A 23701-nucleotide genomic window follows, 5' to 3' on the forward strand; every position below is an offset into this window, starting at 1 on the left:
ATCTAGTAAGCATACTGAGAACGAATCGTAAAATTGGGTAGTGAAATGTAGATGGGAATTGCATACCGTTGGGCTGTGGGGGCCGACGTGCACTTTGCACAATACTGTTAGGATATAAGTGCTCTGCATGATCAAACAAGCTGAATCCTTCCTGGCTCTGATTACCACTGGCGTCCAAGGACATGAGCTTGTGCAATGATCTGCACATTAATTAAAACTTATTAGATCTTGATTGAGCAGTTCCTGCTTCATCTTCGCAAAGGGAAGAAAAAAGAAAGAAATGAAGAATTAAAAAAATCTTAACTGAGATGAGAGGTTTTATTCACATTTCTTGTTAGAATATACCCAAAAGGCAACTTGTTTTATTGTGCGTTTCCTCTGCAATGACCTCACTATGCAAGTATCTTATGGTTAACCCTTGTTGTACAGGGACATGAAAACCAAATTGTTTCTTTCATAATTCAGATAGAGCATTCAATTTTAAGCAACTTTCTAATTTACTCCTATTATCAAGCTTAGCTTATGTAAGTTTATGAGCCGGCCCATTTTTGGTTCAACACCTGGGTAGCGCTTGCTGACTGGTGGCTAAATGTAGACCAACTGTCATGTATTTTGCGGAATGTAGCTTGAGAGCTGTCTCTCCTGCATCTCTCTGGACATCATCTCTCCTTACCCAGACTGCACCATACCCAACTAACCGTGGTCTGCCCAGCTCTGCAAGCACGCTTCCTCAGCTCCACCCTCACCCCAACTGATTCCTCTTGCAACAAGACTCTATGTCTTCCTGACTCGGGGGGACCTAGATGCTTTCTGAGAAAAGTTGGAATATTGGGAGCTTTGATTCATATATATATATATATATATATATATATATATATATACAGGACATACAAAATACAATTATTCCAAAATCCAAAACTTTTTCAGTCTCAAGCAGTTTGGATAAAGGCTTTTGTATCTTTATGTATATGCATGTGTATGTATATATACTCTGCGCTGCGGAATCTGTTGGCGCTCTACAAATAACCAATAATAATAATACTGTGTATAACTGTGTGTATGTATATATGTATATATATATATATATCTATATCTTGGCTTGAGAAAGGGCAAAAGCCCAAAACGTCGCCTATGTCTTACTGCTTGTAATAAAATCACAAAAAAAGAAACTTGGAGTGCTGCAGCTTAGGTAGTGGAAAAAAGGTCACTCGCCGAGACTTGTCCTCATAACGTTCCCCCTTTTATTGTGAACATTTTCAAGGTTTTACCCCATCATCTGACATCAAAAGTATATCAGTAAATGTTTTCCTTTTGATGTCTGATGATGGGAGTAAAACCTCAAAAACGTTTCAAAGAAGGGCAAGTGCCTTTTTTTCTTCTATCTATATATCAGTGTTCTCCACAGAAAAGTTTGCCAGCCGGGTGGGATTATGAAGTAGCCGGTTGAGGGCAGTGTAATTATTTGCAATTTTATAACATTATCATTTATAAATGCTACTTCATGGGTCGACAAATCTGTTTAAAATTTAGGAACCAGTAAGAATATTTTAAAGCCCAACATACTTTTAGTAGCCAGACAGTGGTATTTGTGTGTGTGTGTATGTATATATATATATATATATATATATATATATAGAGAGAGAGAGAGAGAGAGAGAGTTTATATATTTTATTTGTTTATAGAGTTTCTAACATAATTTCGCCAGCTATAGAAGGTAGAAAAAAATCTTTATTCCATGATTTAGACCAGTGCTTTCCAAACTGTGTGTCGGGACACACTAGTGTGTCGGCAGCAGTGTGTAGGTGTGTCCCTGCTTCAGCACAAATTTTTTTTAATTTATTTTTTTTGGTTTCTGACTTTCCGCCTGCCTGCTACGCATACCACATGGTTGACACGTGATTGATACCTTGTGGGTCAAGGATCATCTTAACCAATTGGCGCAGCTCAGTGAAAACTGAAACTATTCCCATTGGCGGCTTTGGCGGCACATTGGCTCCTGACTGCATGTGTAGTCTCCTTAATTGGCTTGTGACTGCATGTATAGTCATTGTATAGTCATTGAGTGGGACAGCAGTGTGTTTGCAGCGCGGGCAGTAGTCAATCGGACTCACCGAGCTCAGAGGGCGGCAACTTAAATGCTGAGCTGAAGTCAGAAGTCAGTGGGGGGTTTTTTGCAGCTAGCTCCCAGTAGTGCATTGCTGCTCCTGCTCTTGATATATGGATAGGAAGTGGAAACTTAAAAATGCTTGATGATGAAATGTGAGTATCTTTAGCTAATATTCCACCAAATATTCCAAAACTGTGTTCATCCCATCAACCTCATACATCCCATTAAAATAGTAAGTAACTATTGGTGTTATTAAACTTTTTTTAATTCTTGCACATACTTACTGTTACTTGTAAATTTCATTATTATATAATTTATGTATGTGTCCGTATCTCTTAAAACAAGTTAGTTTAACCTCTTGTTTGCTAGTACAACTGGATTAATTACTGTGTCGCGAAATGATGTAGGTCTAAAAAGTGTGTCACCAACATGAAAAGTTTGGAAAGCTCTGATTTAGACAGATCATACAATTTAAAACAAGTTTCCAATTTACTTCTATGATCAAATTTGCTTAATTCTCTTGGTATCCTTGGTTGAAGGAAGAAGCAGCAATGCACTGCTGGGAACTAGCTGAACATATGTGGTGGGCCAATGACAAGAGGCATAAATGTACAGCCACCAATCAGCAGCTAGCTGCACTTAGTTCATTGCTGCTCTTGAGCCTACCTAGATATGCTTTTCAACAGAGGATACCAAGAGAACAAAGCAAATTCGATAACAGAAGCAAATTGGAACGTTTGTTAAAATTGTATTCTCTATCTAAAATGATTAATATTAAAATAAATTGGCTTTCATGTCCCTTTAAAATCAAACGGGAGACACATTTTATAATGAAAATATTAATTACCAAACCAATCATGTTGTATTTAGATTTGCTACTTATTTTAATTGTACTGGGACAGGCCTAGACTTGAGAGGTACAACCAATGTCTCCGGCCAGCCTTGTGCGCTGTCCCAATTCAAAAGACCTTCAGAATTTTTTCAGATCTTTCCAATATGGCTATGTCCTGACAGAGGTGACTCTGACTATGGATGGTAGTTTCAAACATAGTTGTAAAGCCTTAGTGTTTGTATAGGAAAGCTTAAAGGAATACCAAACACAATTTGTTTTATTTGTGATTCAGACAGAGCATACATTTTTATAAAAGTTTCCTAATTCTATTATCAAATTTACTTCGTTCCAATGATGTTCTGTGTTGGAGAGATACCTAGGTTGGCATCTGGACCACTACATGGCAGGGAATAGTGCTGCCATATAGTGCTCTTGCAAATGGATAACATTCTTGCAAAACTGCTGCCGTATAGTGCTCCAGAAATGGGCTGGCTCCTCAGTTTATGTCCCTGCTTTTCAACAAAAGATACCAAAGGAATGAGAAAAAAAACAGAAGTAAAGTAGAAAGTTGTTTAAAATCACATGCTCAATCTGAATCATACAAGAAAAAAATGTGAGTTTCATATCCCTTTAAAGATTGAAAACAGTTAAAAAAAAAAGTGATAATCGGATAAATAGCAATAGTACCCAAGGAAAAGGAATAATTGCACAATGGGGGTGAAATCATTGCCCTTTGTTTTACTGGCAACTAATTTGGGCTAAAATGACTGATGTTTATTGCTGGTGCTAAGGGGTTAAATTATCAATTTATGTGTCATACTAGCAGCCAAAGTAAAAATCACTTGATTTATTTGTGTTGCTGGCAGCCAAAATAAACAATAAAATGTAACCCAGCCGGAATTTTTTTTTATTCTAAAGTGCTAATGTATTTTTCTAGAGATAAGAACAACTCATATATAGCAAGCCATGTTTATATTTATAGCATTGCAGTACTGCTTACAACCTTGAGGAAGTGGATTAAGTTGCAGCTGGTTCCTTAGGACCTGCTGGAGTAAAATGGCTTATTGGCATAGAATTAAAAAATCATTTTCTGAAATTACAAAATGCAGGCAGATGTTACTGTAGAATGTTAGCAAATGGAAGTCAAGGCCGTAGTAATAGTATTATAAATGATTTTAATGGAGAATGAAAAGTAAAGGCCCCAAATATATTTCTGCTTGAGTTCTCCATGCAGCGAGATACAACACAGTCCTACAACAACCCATTCTAAGGCGTCTAGGATCTCCCCCCTCAGCCTCTTTGGCTGCATGCCCTAACATTATACACAGCAGCGGATGCCTCGCACTGCTGTTCCGGTCATAAAACCTGAGCACTCAGCTCTACACAAGGAGGCTTCATCTATCCCCAGGCCTCGCACTGAGCCGAAGATCTGTAGCCAGGAGAACATCTGTCTACAGAAGGTCAAGTCTGGAAAGGGGCAGTCATGGGACATCCTTCCCTGTGGATGAAAGTGGGTGGGTTCGCTTTAAGTCCTTTGCGTGTCTATGTGTTTATGTACAAAAGCAAAAGATAGAGCAATACTGTGTTTGCAGCTAGAGAATGGGAAAGGGAGAGAGAGAGGGATAAGAGATCATTATAATTTGCAGCTCTTCAACAGCACTTAACAGCCAGCAGAACAACTGCAAGTCCTGTGTTCAGAGACAAAGGGGATTGGATGCTGCATCTGGTGACCAGGCTTTCAAGGCTGTTGAAGTATTAGCTGGAGCAACTAAAACTGTATGAATTTTTGAAAAACCTTAAAGGGAAATTGGCCTACTTTTATTAGGGATGGAAATAAATGTTGTCTACTTTAAATTAGTTTTTGTATAATGATAATAAAATGTTCTAATTGGTAAGAACATTTGATACTCAGAGATGTGTGTATTGCTAATTGTGTGTATAACCCTGAAAAATTAATTAAACACATAGTTAAACTTATTAGGCATGCAGCGCCGTTCCCCAGTTTTGCATAACCCAAGAGGGAGAGACCCTGCACTTAGTATCAGAGCCCAAATGATGGACAACACACTGTATCAGTAGGGAGTTAAAGTGTAGAGACATTAAAGGGACAGTGTACTCCAGAATTTATTACAGGATTTTGGTTTTGCATTTTTATTTCCTTTTAAAGGACAATGTTTCATATATATGAAAAATCAGCTTTTAAATACGTAAAAAAATTAGAAGGTTGCATAAAAGCTGTTGAAATTTAAAGGGACATATAACTCAAAATTGGCATAAGTGCACCAGCAGTGATGCAAGCTGAGTTATTGCTGACAAAATATTTATTTTCTGGGCTGGAGCAATGTTTGGGTGCTGGTGCACAAGATATATGTAAATATGCTTAATGCTCAATAGAAGCTAGCACTCAAAACTTTTACTAGAATTGCCAAAATGCTGCTGTTTCGCTTTTTTTACCCTTTAAGATGATACTCACAGGAAGTGCAATCAATGCCAACGCATCTTCTGCTCACTGCCTGACAGGGTCAGCTCTCATGGAAAATGTTTGTTTTAAATGTTTGGGCATCATGTTCCTTTAAATAACTGAAAATAAATATGTTTGAAAATCGTTTAACCCCTTCTGCCTATTGGACATAGGTATTACTTCTCCAGGCACTTTGCCTAGCGTACCCTGTTAACGTAGTAGTTACATCCAACTTTCTGCCTCATGCTGCAGTCCCAACTGTCAGCTTTGACAGCTGGTATATCAGGCATATATGTAATGATATAAATAACTGTATATGACTAAAGAAGATAGCATAGATTAGAAACAACAATTGTGAAAAGAAAGAGAGAGAAAGAAAGAAAAAAAGAAAGAGTAAGAAAAAAAGAGATGGGCAGAGAGAAGAGAGAAAGAAAGTAAATAGAGAGAAAAAGAAAGAAAGAAAGGGGGAGAGAGAAGAGAGAGAAATAAAGAGAGAGGGGGAGGAAAGAAAGAAAGATAAAGAGGGTAGAGAAAGAAAAATAAAAAGAGAGTGGAGAGAGAAGAAAGAGAGAAAAAGAAAGAAAGAAAGAAAGAAAAGAAAAAGAGAGGAGGAGAGAGAAGAAAGAGAGAGAAAACAAAAGAAAGGAAAGAAGAAGAGAGGAGAGAGAGAAGAAAGAGAGAAAATGAAAGAAAGAAAGAAAAAGAGAGGGGGAGAGAGAAGAAAGAGAGAGAAAATGAAAGAAAGAAAGAAAGAAAGAAAGAAAGAAAGAAAGAAAGAAAGAAAAGAAAAAGAGAGGGGGAGAAAAAAGAAAGAGAGAAAATGAAAGAAAGAAAAAGAGAGAGGGAGAGAAAAGAAAGAGAGAAAATGAAAGAAAGAAAGAAAAAGAGAGGGGAGAGAAAAGAAAGAGAGAGAAAAAGAAAGAAAGAGATGGGGAGAGAAGAGAGAGAAAAAGAAAGAAAAGGAAAAGAGGGGGGAGAGAGAAGAGAGAGAAAATGAAAGAAAGAAAGGAAAAGAGAGGGGGAGAGAGAAGAGAGAGAGAGAAAATTAAATAAAGAAAGAAAGAGAAAGAAAGAAAAGGATAGGGGGAGAGAGAAGAGAGAAATGAAAGAAAGAAAGGAAAAGAAAAAGATAGGGGGAGAGAGAAGAGAGAGAAAATTAAAAGAAAGAAAGAAAGAAAGAAAGAAAGAGAAAGAAAGAAAAGGATAGGGGGAGAGAGAAGAGAGAGAAATGAAAGAAAGGAAAAGAGGGGGAGAGAGAAGAGAGAGAAAAAGGAAGGAAGGAGAGAGAGATAGCAGAATATATGTTTAAAGAGATCCTAGGATTATGATCAGGCTGATACAGCATTGGGAATTAGTATGTTTGGGGTATAAGGGTTTTGTTAACATAAAAGAAACGCTTGGATCAGATCTGGTCTGAGGTTTCACAGCAGACAGGAAAATGAACAGACTAGGGGCGTGTGCAAATGATTGGTATCTGCTGTTAAAAATAAATTCAGTGCTGGGACTAACTAGAAGCAATGTGTTTTGGAGATAGAGGAAAATGAAAGCAGTTGCACACTTATGTTATAAAAAAACAGACGCAGCTACGTCTTCTCCAAGGTTTTCCTCAATAACAACAAAAAATAAATACATTGATACATTTTATGCTTAAATGAGAATTTCTTAATATCTTTGTCACTCTGTTTAAAAATACAGTTTCACAGATTGTACAACCAGTTTCAGAAAACAAAAGATTTTCTTGCATAACAAACAGGAACAATTTTTTTTCCGAGCATTTCTAAATTCTCTCCATCACTCGACTGTAGTTTCTGGATCCTATTGATTTCCACTGTGGGAGGTTTCATGTGACATTCCGCCAAACCAATTCAGTTTTAAAGTGGAATTGTCATATTTCAGGATTTATTTTCTCTTTTTTATAACATTTAAAATACTGATAGTTAATTATACTAACAGTATACATCATTTTACCTGTGTGGACTGGAATGCAAATTAGTTTAATTATGTGTTAAAGGGACACTGAACCCAAATTTTTTCTTTTGTAATTCAGAAAGAGCGTGCAATTTTAAGCAACTTTCTAATTTACTCCTATTATCATTTTTTCTTTGTTCTCTTGCTATCATTATTTGAAAAAGAAGGCATCTAAGCTTTTTTTGGTTTCAGTACTCTGGACAGCACTTTTTTATTGGTGGATGAATTTATCCACCAATCAGCAAGGACAACCCAGGTTGTTCACCAATAATGGGCCGGCATCTAAACTTACATTCTTGCATTTCAAATAAAGATACCAAGAGAATGAAGAAAATTTGATAATAGGAGTAAATTAGAAAGTTGCTTAAAATATCATGCTCAATCTGAATCACGAAAGAGAAATTTTGGGTACAGTGTCCCTTTAAATTATCTACTGATACAGTGTTGAGGTTAATTAGTATCTATGGATGCTAAACATGTTCTTATATTAATAAGTAAAGTATTGTGCTGTATTGTGTATATCTCAATCTCTATTTACATGTGAAAATTAAAATCTAAGTACATTAGTTATTAAAGGTAAATTATATATATATATATATGGTTGTATGTATATACATACACACATAGGATATATCAGTATTTAATCACTGTAGTGAAAAAAGATCTGCATACAAGAAAAGTTTTCAAATATGTAAATAGTTATTGTTGTAAATATAGAAAAAGTGTACACAGTTTTATTATATAATCCAGAGATTGTAAACATTTTCTATATTCACTATAAAATATTTATTAGTAAGAAATTGCAGAGGACGAGTAAAAGCTGTTTTCTGTCTTTAACATTGAGTGGGCTATTAACTTTTTCCCTAGTGACTTTTAACACCTGAGTGATAAACTATCTATCTATATATATATATATATATATTACAGTGTTCTTCCCAGGACCTTTTTAGTGGGTGCACCACCTGGCTGGTTTTACTGACCACCCTAAAATTAGCTAATATAAGAAATGTTCAAAAAAAATTTGCACAAATTATCATTAAATACAATGTTGAATTATGCAATTAATTTGTGCTTTGGATAGCAGAACATGATATAATATTAGAAAATATTACACCACCCGGCTACTTTATAATGCCACTCAGCTGGCAACATTTTCTGTGAAGAACACTGATATATATACACTATATTAATTCTGCATTATATTAGAAGTAAACCCGTATTCACTTTGATGTAGGCGGTGCCATATTATGACTTGGACAGATGAGCTTTTATACTTTGGCCACTATATGCTACTAAAAATAACCCTTTTTCACAATAGATTGATAAAAGTGTGCAGGTAACAGTTTTTCTTTTCTTTTTACTTTCTCTGTAAATTGTTGTATTTGCAGCCATTGAGGTTGACATTTGTGTGCAGGATTTGCTTTATTTTTTTTTCTCTCAGGGTTCTGAAAATGCTATATTTTGCCAAGAGCATGGTGGGGTTAAACGGTAGTAGACACAGATTTCCGTTTCGGGCGGATGGCAAAACCAGTAACACCCCTGAGATTTCCTATCAGCGCCTATCCTTCCCACCCGCCTGCAGAGGTGGTGGTGGGGGGGAGCTGGCAGGGGTGGGGGGGGTGGTAGAAACACAGAGATCTTTAGATGACGGATAAGCCAAGCACGGGTTCTTAAAAGGATTGTGTCTGATTCCTCTATTGATCAGGCTGATGGGGCAGGTGGATTGGGGGGAGGGAAATAAAGGTCTGTCAGGTCAGGATCATTATTCACTCCCCGAGGACAGAGAGGGAACTTCAAAGCAGGCTTGGCCTTGACTGCAGTGCTCTTGTACAATGCCATCCATTTCTGAGTGCCAGCCTGATGTAAAACACCCAGTGTTTTATGCAGTGCACAAGCCGCCCTCCCACTAAATGCATTTACCTTCCTTGTCAGCCACTGAGGAGCTATGTGACACACTTATTAGAGCAGATGTACTTCTGTCAGTAGACACCACCACCCAAAATCTATGACATGTTCTTAACCTCCAAAGATGATAACCTTCTCTGTCATGTCTCACAAATTACTGCCTTGACAGTGCTGGGAGAAAGAGAGCGGATTGCGGCACATACTTTTTACTGCTACTTGATAGAGTACAGAGCCCACCCACTGTGGCAGCTAAGTAGTTAGTGTTAAAGGGACAGTTAACCCAAACATTTTCTCCCCTTTAATTTGTTTCCAATGATCCATTTGTTGTTTACAAGTAGCTACTTTACTATTGTTTCTGCATTTGAAATCGCTGATTTAGCCTGTGGTATCCCAACCTATACTGAAAGTTTTTGGTCTTAAAGGGACAGTCTACTCCAGAATTTTTTTTGTTTAAAAAGATAGATAATCCATTTATTACCAATTCCCCAGTTTTGCATTACCTACACGGTTATATTAGTATACTGTTTACCTCTGTGATTACCTTGTATCTAAGCCTCTGCAGACTGCCCCCTTATTTCAGTTTTTTTGAGAGAGTTGCATTTTAGCCAGTCAGTGTCCTCTCATAAGTAACTCCATGGACGTGAGCACAATGTTATCTATATGGCACACATGGACTAATGCCCTCTAGCTATAAAAAAACTGTCAAAATGCTATGAAATAAGAGTCGGCCTTCAAGAGCTTAGAAATTAGCATATGAGCCTACCTAGGTTTAGCTTTTAACTGAGAATACCAAGAGAATAGAGCTAATTTGATGGTAAAAGTCAATTGGAAATTTGTTTAAAATTACATGTCCTATCTGAATCATGACAGTTTAATTCTGACTAAACAGTCCAGTCTATTGACAGGTTATGTAAACACAGCCAGCAGAAGAAACTACACTCCCTGTGGGGTGTAGAAGAGATAACTAATATAATGTAAATGTTTTCACTCAAAGTATTGGGTTTTGGTTTACAAACAGATATAAGGAAGCAAGTATGTGTACACAAAGTGATAACATAATGAAATACAATTTTACCTGCAAGCTCAGCCCATTTTAAAAAGACCCTGTCCGCACAGAGTCAGTCACGAGCAGGCAGGAGCTGTCAATCTCCCCTAAGAGGTGGAAAAGAGGTTAGGGAAGCAGCGGTCTGATGATAAATACGGACTGAAGTTTCTCTTGTGAGAACCTACAGTCGTAGGGGGCGTACAGCTTGATAAATCGAGCCCTTAGTACTGTAAACTTGTCTCCCCTTTAGAGGGACAGTAAAGTCAAACTTAAAGGGATATGAAACCCACATTTTTTCTTTCATGATTCAGCTAAAGCATGCAATTAAGCAACTTTCTAATTGACTCCTATTATCATTTTTTCTTTGTTCTTTTGGTATCTTTATTTAAAAAAAAAACGGAATGTAAGCTTAGGAGCTGGCCCATTTTTGGCTCAGAACCTGGGTAGCGTTTGCTGATTGGTAGCTAAATGTTTAACATAGTTATAAAACTGCTGCCATAATATTGCTTCAGTCCCATCCATGCTCCTACACCTTCCTACCTGCTTTTGAGCAAAGAATACCAAAAGAACAAAGTAAATTTGATCATAGAATCCCATTGAATCAAAAAATAAATCTTTGAGTTTTATGTCCCTTTAATTTTTTTAATGCATTTCCCCCTCCATTTCTGCAGATATGTAGCTTTATTTTAATTGCAGGCTTACAATGCCTACTAGGAGTTACAGAGCACAAGTTACTAGTCAAATGCCTATTTTTGTTGACATAGGAATCCCACTTGAATTTTAGATATTTAACATTTTCTTAAATTCATTTATTCCTCATGTTTCCTCCAAGCTATACTGTATCTATTACCATCCTTAATCCTTTAGCTACCAGAGATGACTTAAATGCAATGCTGTGCCATACAATGCACTGCAGACCTCTCTGGCACCTGAGGAGTTAAGTCTTTCTTGCTAACCTTTTTCTAGTAGAAACAAATACCGAGGCGTCTCCATTGCAAGTTGTCAGTATAACACACATTGTATACTGGAAGCAAAGTGACATTGGGATTGGAATGTATTGTATGCCTGTGTTATACCGAACCGGTTAAATAGATGCAAAACAGTGATGTATTCCGGTTTACAGCCCTTAATTAGCTAACATCACCTCTGGCACTTTGATAAGATGAATTAGGAGATAGGAATATGTGGATGCTTCTTGCTTCTCCACCACCTGAATCCTGAGCAACATTAGAGGTGTGGAGCTGAGCTGGGGAATATTAGCACATTGCCGCCAGTTGGAATATATCACAAACTGATGGCAGAGCAGCCAAGAGAAAAGCAAAGTAGTGATTTGCACCTGGGGCAGATTGGCAGAGCTGAACCGTAATCATTTTGTACTCCCCAGCAGGTAGAACTGATTTAATTCGGGCTGGATTCTAGAGAACCAGATATTCTAAACATAGGCACTATGGGGACATAGCGAGAGAAAAAAATGGAATTTGGTTTGGCATATGGCAGATCCTTATGACCTTGTCACCAAAATTTCAGATATCCACTTTATTTAACAGCCAAATCCAGTACCAGAGGAATAATGAAACATCCTAACACAATATTGCAGCAAATATTAGTAGACAGCATTGTAGAAAATATGAATAGCTAAATCGTCTGACGCGTTTCGCATAATGGAAGTCACTCTTTTTCAGAGAGGCAAAGCCTTCAATACAGCAAGCACTTAAAAGGGCATTTAACACCTCTTGCAAATTCTGTACCCAGCAATGCTGAAAATAGTTGGTTTACGGAATTTGCAGCATTTTGAAAACCTAGGTTATAGATTTTGGCCTTTCTAGAGAGTGTGGGAAAAGGTACTGTTTTTAGACATGCTTGAAAGGCATAATACTCATATGCCTAATCACTTGAAAGTGATGCAGCATAACTGTAAAAAGCTGACATGAAAATATCACATGATATTAAAAAAGGAAGATATTTTACCTCACGATGTCTTCAGCTCACACCAGTAAGTTCTCTGAGAACAGTTATACTTTAGCTGCTGTAGCTGCATGTTAAAAAATACATTTGCTTTGATGTCACACTTTGCTTTACTGTGATCTCATAAGATTTCACTGAACTTTTGAGAGGTTTCCTAGTAAATTTCTGAGGAGGGAAATAACATGACTGTGCCTGCATATGCCAAATGCACGCTCCCTTGCAAGTCCTGGGACTAGCATCCTGATTGGCTACTTAAAGTCTCTTTACAATGGGATGTGACTAATGAGGAAATTTTGAGGTAAAATTTCTTCCTTTTTTACATAAAGATATTTAGGTGATATTCTCTACACAGTTTATAACAGCTATGCTGCTTCACTTTCAAGTGCTTCAACATTTGGGTATCATGTCCCTTTAATGTGCTATTAAAGAATAATTAGGTACGCATGTGGTAGAATAATGTAAAAGTATATTATACTTAAAGGGACACTGAACCAAAATGTTTTCTTTTGTGATTCAGATAGAGCATGCAATTTTAAGCAACTTTTCTTCGTTCTCTTGCTATCTTTATTTTAACAATAAGGCATCTAAGCTTTTTTCTTGGTTCAGAACTCTGGACAGTACTTGACAGCACTTTTTTATTAGGACAAGGACAACCCAGGTTGTTCACCAAAAATGGGCCGGCATCTAAACTTACATTCTTGCATTTCAAATAAAGATACCAAGAGAATAAAGAAAATTTGATAATAGGAGTAAATTAGAAAGTTGCTTAAAATGTCATGCTCTATCTGAATCATTAAAGAAAATGTTTGGGTTCAGTGTCCCTTTAAGCTCAGTATTAAATAAAATGATAGCAGTATTGACAGTTTGTTTTATCTATCCATATCTAAAAGTCATGCTCTCATGCCTGTAAACTCCATGGGAAAGGGGCCGTGCGCCACTGACATGGGAATTAGACTGCAGCCGTGAACTTGTCCGCTGGCTCCCTACAATGTGGATGAATGCCAGCTACACTGACTCACCAAATGAGCGTGCATTTTTTATTATTTTAACACTAGACTGCATTGTGTCACTTTGAAATCAGGAGGAGTCAAAATTCATCATCTTCTCTAAAGAATCTGGACAGAAAAATATCCCAAAAACAATATCATGAACTGAAATTTACAAGATCCATCAGCCTCGTCCATATTTCTTAATTAGGTACCCTATACCCTCAGTGTCCTAATATAAATGTTTTTTGCTGCTGTTGAATTTAATTATTTTTTTTATCTAATTAGTACATTTATTTAAAGGGATAGAATGGTCACAACTGAAATTTACTTAGATTCATATAAATTTGAAATAGAAGCATTTTTGTATTATACTTCCCTTAGCAAAAATGCTTCTAGTAAAACCTATTGCTGTTTTTCAGTAGCATACGTATACAGGTAGCCCTCAGTTTACGCCGGGCTTAGGTTCCAGAAGGAATGGTTGTAAATCGAAACTGTTGTAAATTGAAACCCAGTTTATAATGTAAGTCAATGGGAAGTGAGGGAGTTGAGTTCCAGGTCCCTCTAAAAATTGGCATAATTAACACCTAATACATTATTTTTAAAGCTTTGAAATAAAGACTTTAAATGCTAAACAGCATTATAAACCTAATACAATAATCACACAACACAGACTTCACTTGCATTTTTCTGCAAACCGTTCTTTCTATGCATTCCAATCTAGACTGATTTATAGACAGGAAGATCTTGTTCCTTTGCAAGCTGCTCAATAGCTCAGGTCTGGTTAAACTGATTAATTTCAGCTTGCTTGGCTTGCATATCTTTGCTGCAACACAGCGGACAGCTCCACTTACTGGCTATTTTAATCAATGCACTGCTTCTCAATGCTTTTCAATAGCAGTCACATGACTGAAAAAAAAGGTTGTTATTCTGAAACAGTGCAAATTGAACCGTTGTAATCCTGTATATCCTGTGAGGGTCTGTAGCCACACCTTCTCAGAGAGTCAGCACTAGCTTGTTTGACACAAATTAAGTCTTTGCAGAAGCAATACACACCACTAGGAGCTCTCTGAGCAGGCATGATGTTGGCATACTGATGCACAGTATATGTGCATATGCCACAGAATCGCAGTAATAACTTTTTACTAGAAGCAGTTATGCTAATAGAAGTATAATGCAAAAATTCATATATTGCAAATTGAAATGCACCCATTCTTTCCCTTTAATATTATGTTCGTAAACATTCTAGTGAGCCAATCTACAAATATATGCTTGTACCCTTTGTACACACAACCCCCCCCCCCCTCATCTGCCATTTCTGCGTCCTTACAGGCTGCCGAGTTTGCTTTTTTTTTTGTATCTTAGACCCACAGAGTTCTGAAGGTTACAAGGTGATCAGAATAGCACAGATACAGTGCGCCTGGCATCACACCACCTTCCTATCTATCCTTATCAAACAGAGATCTGTATCCTGTCACCATATGTCTGTGAATGTGCATCAAGGGAGCTGGAGACTGCGTGTGTGGGAGAGAAATTTATATGAACCAAAGGAGAGGAATTAAAAGGAAGGCAATCTATGAAGAAAGGGAGAAAAGCAGCGTAGAGTGAGAGAAGGAAGGAGAAAAATTATATTTGTATGTATGTAGAAGGTGAAAGAACCACTAGCTTAAAGGGATATTACATAGTGATCCTTTAGTAAAAACAAATATGTTTACATCAAAGTAAACATTAAAATAAACTGATTTTGAAAAAAAAAATAGCAAACACCTTTCTTTCAAAATCGACACTTAGAAATTCTCAGTGAAGCCACTGCCCGCAGGGGAAAAAAGAGATCTTATATGTTGATAGATTGCAGTCTGTCTTTTCTGAGCATGGGCAAATCTGACTCCCTGTTTATCTAGTATTTACTTAATAGTAAACCAGCTCATGATACTCTAGACGTTTTAGGACATCAAGCTAGATAAACCTTCATGTGGAGACCCCAGCCCCATTGTAGGGCTGTGACAGGAAATAATGGACTCTACTCAAATCAACTTTAAAAAAAAAAATGCAAAATCTATTTAAAATTATGCATAATACATATTGCAATGATTTCTATTTCTAAGTATAAGCCACTCCGTGGTGTTTTTTTTTTTTATAACAATAATGAACCCTTTAAAGAACTAGCATTTGCTTTCACTACATTAGTGCAACTAGATGCATGGATCATCTATATTGAGAGAAAGATATATAGGCATTATATGGAGCATTGTTTTAGAGTTAAGTTATGTAGTGCAATATGTGGAACATTAGAAGGTTTATGGAAGGGCAAAAGATATATGGAAGAGCTGGAGATAGTTTTCTTTTTTGGGGGGTTCTAGGAAATTATTATATATACAATAATAAAGAGAGAAAGGTATCTGTAGTGTGGAAGTATTAATGTATCCTTACTGAGACCAAGACACATATCCATAAATACTAAATAATCACTGTGATTTGTTCTATTTCCCTTTCTCTGCTGGATAAACACATACAAGGTGTCACCTATATCTGCCTGCTAGCTGTTCCTGTGTGTGCAGTGCTCTGTCTGGAATAAGACTGCTTCAGAACTGGAGAGGGGTCTAAGATAAATATGTGAATGCAAATTGACCCTATTATTATGCAAATTACGCTCTCTGCCTGCAAATGGCACATTGCACAGTTCGTGGGAGCACTGCTTATCTCACAGCAGCTTATACTGTGTGAGGGGCCAGGCCTCTCAATAATCAGTCAGAGGCAGCGGCTTCCTACTTTGAGCTAAAAGGCACTAAGTGTCAGTGCTATTTTGGTGTTGGTTTTAACACAAAACTATGATGTTTTTTGTTCCCAATAAAATAAATTAATATAATTTTATTCCACTTTGAGATTACATATTGAAAGGGAGTCACAGAGGAGTTGCTATCTCAAATGTATTTTATCTACCATTAAAGGGACATTAAACATATGGAAATGGTAATATAAAATGATAAATTGTATATATATATAAAAAAAATTGCAATATACTTTCGGTATTTATTTTGTCCCCTTGTCCTGTAATTCCATTCTGAAATTGTAAACTTGTTAGAAATGGAAGTGCAGAGCACTGTTATAATCCACACAACCATTGGCTGCACACTCTAGTGACATATTTATAACTGTCCCTAATTGGCCACAGCAGAGAAGGTAACCTAAGTTACAACATGGCAGCTCCCAGTGTTTTATAGACACTAAAACTTTACACTTATTTTGTCACCATTTAAACAGCTAACGGAGCTACATGTTATTCTCAAACTAATCTTTTCTTTGAATGCATCATTCTACCTAGCATTTAATTATAAATAAAATAAGAAGAAATAAATGAATATGTTTCTTTCCTTTAAAGCGACTTGAACACTTAGATCCTTGTGCAGATCTATCCCACTCCAAACAATTTTCTATTCATTCAACTTCTTCAAACTTAGTAAAGGAGTTGATTCTTTGTAGTTATTTTCCCCGGGAAACAAAGGGATTAAAGGGACAGTAAAGTCAAAATTGAACTTCCATGATTTAGACAGAGCATGCATTTTATACACCTTCCCAGTTTACTTATTGTATTTTATTTGCTTCCTTCTCTTGGTGTTCTCTGTTGAAAAGCATACTTGGGTAGACTCAATAGCAGCAATGCACTACTGGAAGCAAGCTGATGATTGGTGACTGCGCATATATTCCCCTTGTCATTCGGTCACCGAATGTGTTCAGCTAGCTCCCAGTAGTGCTCCTTCAACAAAGGATATCAAGAGAATGAAGCAAATGTGATAATAGACGTAAATTGCAAAGTTGCTTAAATTTGCTTGTTCTACCTGAATCATAAATTAAAAATGTTGGGTTTCATGTCCCTTTAAGGGCACAACAAGAGATAGGCAGACATACAGATAGATATAATGTCTGTGTTTATGTGAATTAGTTTAGTTATTTTTGAGACATTTAAAGGACCAGTCAACACATTAGATTTGCATAATCAACAAATGCAAGATAACAAGACAATGCAATAGCACTTAGTCTGAACTTCAAATGAGTAGTAGATTTTTTTTATAACAAATTTCAAAGTTATGTATATTTCCACTCCCCTTGTACCATGTGATAGCAATCAGCCAATCGCAAATGCATATACGTATAGTCTTAGTTCTTGCACATGCTCAGTAGGATCTGGTGACTCAAAAAAATTGTAAATATAAAAGACTGCACATTTTTTTTAATGGAAGTAAATTGGAAAGTTGTTTAAAATTACATGCTGTATCTGAATCATGAAAATGTAATTTAACCTGAGTGTCCCTTTAAGTTTTATATGTATTTTTTGTCAAGATCTTTATGCTTACAGGAAAAAACAGCTGAATAGTTTTAGCTTAAATTTGGTTCAGATATAAGTCTTGGTACCCATATTTTGCTTTTGTAAATCTATGGGGGATATTTAACAAAGGTCTGGCGGACCTGATCTGACAGTGCGGATCAGGTCCGCCAGGCCTCGCTAAATGCGGAGAGCAATACACTCTCGTATTCAGCATTGCACCAGCAGCTCTTGTGAGCTGCTGGTGCAACGCCGCCCCTTGCAGATTCGCGGCCAATCGGCTGCCAGCAGGGAGGTGTCAATCAACCCGATCGTACTGGATTGGGTTGATTTTCTGCGATGTGTGCTCAGAGCAGGCAGACAGGGTTATGGAGCAGCGGTCTTTATAACTGCTTCATAACTGCTGTTTCGGGCCCCTATGTGAAACTAGTAAGTCATTCTTGTGCTATTTACTTCAAAATGGCCATTTCTGAACAAAATGTAAAACTCGTTTAACAGACCTGCTTTCCATGTTGGTGCCAGCGAAAATACCTCCCCCTCATTTTTTAAATGCTTAAAACATTGGATTGGAATAACCAAATTGGCTCAAATTTGGTTTATCAAAAATACTGAAAACCAATTTATGTGTGAGTATATAAATATATATGTGTGTGTGTGTGTGTCACGGGGTATGTAAATATATATATATGTGTGTGTGTGTCACGGTGTATGTAAATATATATATATGTGTGTGTGTGTGTGTGTGTCACGGGGTATGTAAATATATATATGTGTGTGTGTGTGTGTGTCACGGGGTATGTAAATATATATATATATATATATGTGTGTGTGTGTCACGGTGTATGTAAATATATATATGTGTGTGTGTGTGTGTGTGTGTCACGGGGTATGTAAATATATATATATATATGTGTGTGTGTGTGTCACGGGGTATGTAAATATATATATATATATGTGTGTGTGTGTCACGGTGTATGTAAATATATATATGTGTGTGTGTGTGTGTGTCACGGGGTATGTAAATATATATATATGTGTGTGTGTGTGTGTGTCACGGTGTATGTAAATATATATATATGTGTGTGTGTGTCACGGTGTATGTAAATATATATATATGTGTGTGTGTGTGTCACGGTGTATGTAAATATATATATGTGTGTGTGTGTGTCACGGTGTATGTAAATATATATATATGTGTGTGTGTCACGGTGTATGTAAATATATATATATGTGTGTGTCACGGTGTATGTAAATATATATATATATATATGTGTGTGTGCGTGTGTGTGTCACGGTGTATGTAAATATATATATGTGTGTGTGTGTGTCACGGTGTATGTAAATATATATATATGTGTGTGTGTCACGGTGTATGTAAATATATATATATGTGTGTGTCACGGTGTATGTAAATATATATATATGTGTGTGTGTGCGTGTGTGTGTCACGGTGTATGTAAATATATATTTCTCCAACATAGGTGTGTCCGGTCCACGGCGTCATCCTTACTTGTGGGATATTCTCTTCCCCAACAGGAAATGGCAAAGAGCCCAGCAAAGCTGGTCACATGATCCCTCCTAGGCTCCGCCTACCCCAGTCATTCTCTTTGCCGTTGTACAGGCAACATCTCCACGGAGATGGCTTAGAGTTTTTTAGTGTTTAACTGTAGTTTTTATTATTCAATCAAGAGTTTGTTATTTTAAAATAGTGCTGGTATGTACTATTTACTCTGAAACAGAAAAGAGATGAAGATTTCTGTTTGTATGAGGAAAATGATTTTAGCAACCGTTACTAAAATCCATGGCTGTTCCACACAGGACTGTTGAGAGGAATTAACTTCAGTTGGGGGAACAGTGAGCAGTCTTTTGCTGCTTGAGGTATGACACATTCTAACAAGACGATGTAATGCTGGAAGCTGTCATTTTCCCTATGGGATCCGGTAAGCCATTTTTATTCAGACAGTAAATAAGGGCTTCACAAGGGTTTATTAAGACTGTAGACATTTTCTGGGCTAAATCGATCATATTTACACATATTTAGCCTTGAGGAATCATTTAATCTGGGTATTTTTTGTAAAATAATATCGGCAGGCACTGTTTTAGACACTTTATTCTATAGGGGCTTTCCCTAATCATAGTCAGAGCCTCATTTTCGCGCCGGTATGGCGCACTTGTTTTTGAGAACAGCATGGCATGCAGCTGCATGTGTGTGGAGCTCTGATACATAGAAAAGTCTTTCTGAAGGCATAATTTGGTATCGTATTCCCCTTTGGGCTTGGTTGGGTCTCAGCAAAGCAGATTCCAGGGACTGTAAAGGGGTTAAATATAAAAACGGCTCCGGTTCCGTTATTTTAAGGGTTAAAGCTTCCAAATTTGGTGTGCAATACTTTTAAGGCTTTAAGACACTGTGGTGAAATTTTGGTGAATTTTGAACAATTCCTTCATACTTTTTCGCAATTGCAGTAATAAAGTGTGTTCAGTTTAAAATTTAAAGTGACAGTAACGGTTTTATTTTAAAACGTTTTTTGTGCTTTGTTATCAAGTTTATGCCTGTTTAACATGTCTGAACTACCAGATAGATTGTGTTCTGACTGTGGGGAAGCCAAGGTTCCTTCTCATTTAAATAGATGTGATTTATGTCATAAAAAATTTAGTAAAAATGATGCCCAAGATGATTCCTCAAGTGAGGGGAGTAAGCATGGTACTGCATCATCCCCTCCTTCGTCTACACCAGTCTTGCCCATACAGGAGGCCCCTAGTACATCTAGCGCGCCAATACTCCTTACTATGCAACAATTAACGGCTGTAATGGATAATTCTATCAAAAACATTTTAGCCAATATGCCCACTTATCAGCGAAAGCGCGACTGCTCTGTTTTAGAAAATACTGAAGAGCATGAGGACGCTGATGATATTGTTTCTGAAGGGCCCCTACACCAGTCTGAGGGGGCCAGGGAGGTTTTGTCTGAGGGAAAAATTTCAGATTCAGAAAAAATTTCTCAACAAGCTGAACCTGATGTGATTACTTTTAAATTTAAGTTGGAACATCTCCGCGCTCTGCTTAAGGAGGTGTTATCCAATTTGGATGATTGTGATTATCTGGTCATTCCAGAAACACTATGTAAAATGGACAAGTTCCTAGAGGCCCCGGGGCCCCCCGAAGCTTTTCCTATATCCAAGCGGGTGGCGTACATTGTTAATAAAGAATGGGACAGGCCCGGTATACCTTTCGTACCTCCCCCCATATTTAAAAAATTGTTTCCTATAGTCAACCCCAGAAAGGACTTATGGCAGACAGTCCCCAAGGTCGAGGGGGCGGTTTCTACTCTAAACAAGCGCGCCACTATACCCATAGAAGATAGTTGTGCTTTCCAAGATCCTATGGATAAAAAATTAGAAGGTTTGCTAAAAAAGATGTTTGTTCAGCAAGGTTACCTTCTACAACCAATTGCATGCATTGTCCCTGTCACTACAGCCGCGTGTTTCTGGTTCGATGAGCTAGAAAAGGCGATTATTAGTAATTCTTCTTCTTATGAGGAGATTATGGACAGAATTCGTGCTCTTAAATTGGCTAATTCTTTCACCCTAGACGCCACCTTGCAATTGGCTAGGTTAGCGGCGAAAAATTCTGGGTTTGCTATTGTGGCGCGCAGAGCGCTTTGGTTAAAATCTTGGTCAGCGGATGCGTCTTCCAAGAACAAATTGCTTGACATTCCTTTCAAGGGGAAAACACTGTTTGGCCCTGACTTGAAAGAGATTATCTCTGATATCACTGGGGGCAAGGGCCACGCCCTTCCTCAGGATAGGTCTTTCAAGGCCAAAAATAAACCTAATTTTCGTCCCTTTCGCAGAAACGGACCAGCCCCAAGTGCTACGTCCTCTAAGCAGGAGGGTAATACTTCTCAAGCCAATCCAGCCTGGAGACCTATGCAAGGCTGGAACAAAGGAAAGCAGGCCAAGAAACCTGCCACTGCTCCCAAGACAGCATGAGATGCGGGCCCCCGATCCGGGACCGGATTTGGTGGGGGGCAGACTCTCTCTCTTCACTCAGGCTTGGGCAAGAGATGTTCTGGATCCTTGGGCGCTAGAAATAGTCTCCCAAGGTTATCTTCTGGAAGTGATTCATCCTGTTCCATTAAGAGAACGAGGGATGGGGTTCTACTCCAATCTGTTCGTAGTTCCCAAAAAAGAGGGAACGTTCAGACCAATCTTAGATCTCAAGATCCTAAACAAGTTTCTCAAGGTTCCATCGTCCAAAATGGAAACCATTCGAACAATCCTTCCATCCAGGAAGGTCAATTCTTGACCACGGCGGATTTAAAGGATGCGTATCTACATATTCCTGTCCACAAGGAACATCATCGGTTCCTAAGGTTCGCATTCCTGGACAAGCATTACCAGTTTGTGGCGCTTCCTTTCGGATTAGCCACTGCTCCAAGGATTTTCTCAAAGGTACTAGGGTCCCTTCTGGCGGTGCTAAGACCAAGGGGCATTGCTGTAGTACCTTACTTGGACGACATTCTGATTCAAGCGTCGTCCCTTCCTCAAGCAAAGGCTCACACGGACATAGTCCTGGCCTTTCTCAGATCTCACGGATGGAAAGTGAACGTGGAAAAGAGTTCTCTATCTCCGTCGACAAGAGTTCCCTTCTTGGGAACAATAATAGACTCCTTAGAAATGAGGATTTTTCTGACAGAGACCAGAAAAACATATCTTCTAGACTCTTGTCGGATACTTCATTCCGTTCCTCTTCCTTCCATAGCGCAGTGCATGGAAGTGATAGGTTTGATGGTAGCGGCAATGGACATAGTTCCTTTTGCGCGCATTCATCTAAGACCATTACAACTGTGTATGCTCAGTCAGTGGAATGGGGACTATACAGACTTGTCTCCGAAGATACAAGTAAATCAGAGGACCAGAGACTCACTCCGTTGGTGGCTGTCCCTGGACAACCTGTCACAAGGGGTGACCTCCCGCAGACCAGAGTGGGTCATTGTCACGACCGACGCCAGTCTGATGGGCTGGGGCGCGGTCTGGGGATCCCTGAAAGCTCAGGGTCTTTGGTCTCGGGAAGAATCTCTTCTACCGATAAATATTCTGGAACTGAGAGCGATATTCAATGCTCTCAAGGCTTGGCCTCAGCTAGCGAGGGCCAAGTTCATACGGTTTCAATCAGACAACATGACGACTGTTGCGTACATCAACCATCAGGGGGGAACAAGGAGTTCCCTGGCGATGGAAGAAGTGACCAGAATCATTCAATGGGCGGAGACTCGCTCCTGCCACCTGTCTGCAATCCACATCCCAGGAGTGGAAAATTGGGAAGCGGATTTTCTGAGTCGTCAGACATTGCATCCGGGGGAGTGGGAACTCCATCCGGAAATCTTTGCCCAAATCACTCAACTGTGGGGCATTCCAGACATGGATCTGATGGCCTCTCGTCAGAACTTCAAGGTTCCTTGCTACGGGTCCAGATCCAGGGATCCCAAGGCGACTCTAGTAGATGCACTAGTAGCACCTTGGACCTTCAAACTAGCCTATGTATTCCCGCCGTTTCCTCTCATCCCCAGGCTGGTAGCCAGGATCAATCAGGAGAGGGCGTCGGTGATCTTGATAGCTCCTGCGTGGCCACGCAGGACTTGGTATGCAGATCTGGTGAATATGTCATCGGCTCCACCATGGAAGCTACCTTTGAGACGAGACCTTCTTGTTCAAGGTCCGTTCGAACATCCGAATCTGGTCCCACTCCAGCTGACTGCTTGGAGATTGAACGCTTGATCTTATCAAAGCGAGGGTTCTCAGATTCTGTTATTGATACTCTTGTTCAGGCCAGAAAGCCTGTAACTAGAAAAATTTACCACAAAATTTGGAAAAAATATATCTGTTGGTGTGAATCTAAAGGATTCCCTTGGGACAAGGTTAAGATTCCTAAGAGTCTATCCTTCCTTCGAGAAGGATTGGAAAAAGGATTATCTGCAAGTTCCTTGATGGGACAGATTTCTGCCTTGTCTGTGTTACTTCACAAAAAGCTGGCAGCTGTGCCAGATGTTCAAGCCTTTGTTCAGGCTCTGGTTAGAATCAAGCCTGTTTACAAACTTTTTTCTCCTCCTT

At 38.4% G+C, this 23701-nt stretch overlaps 1 protein-coding gene across 6 annotated transcripts in view; it reads left to right on the plus strand.

Annotated features, from left to right (window-relative positions):
- The window catches only part of RAI1 (retinoic acid induced 1), a 602776-nt gene that overhangs the window by 363562 nt on the left and 215513 nt on the right, over positions 1–23701 (plus strand). The window contains exon 1 of one of the 6 annotated variants that reach the window (XM_053694392.1): positions 2239–2259. The exons of 4 other annotated variants lie outside the window; for them this stretch is intronic. The gene's annotated coding sequence lies outside the window, so the exon portion shown is untranslated. Of the gene's footprint in view, positions 1–2238; positions 2260–2344; positions 4454–23701 lie in introns of those variants that run through there. One more of the 6 variants, XM_053694389.1, reaches the window with a different exon arrangement.

Source organism: Bombina bombina, chromosome 11, assembly GCF_027579735.1.
Source record: "Bombina bombina isolate aBomBom1 chromosome 11, aBomBom1.pri, whole genome shotgun sequence".
Taxonomy (NCBI): domain Eukaryota; kingdom Metazoa; phylum Chordata; class Amphibia; order Anura; family Bombinatoridae; genus Bombina; species Bombina bombina.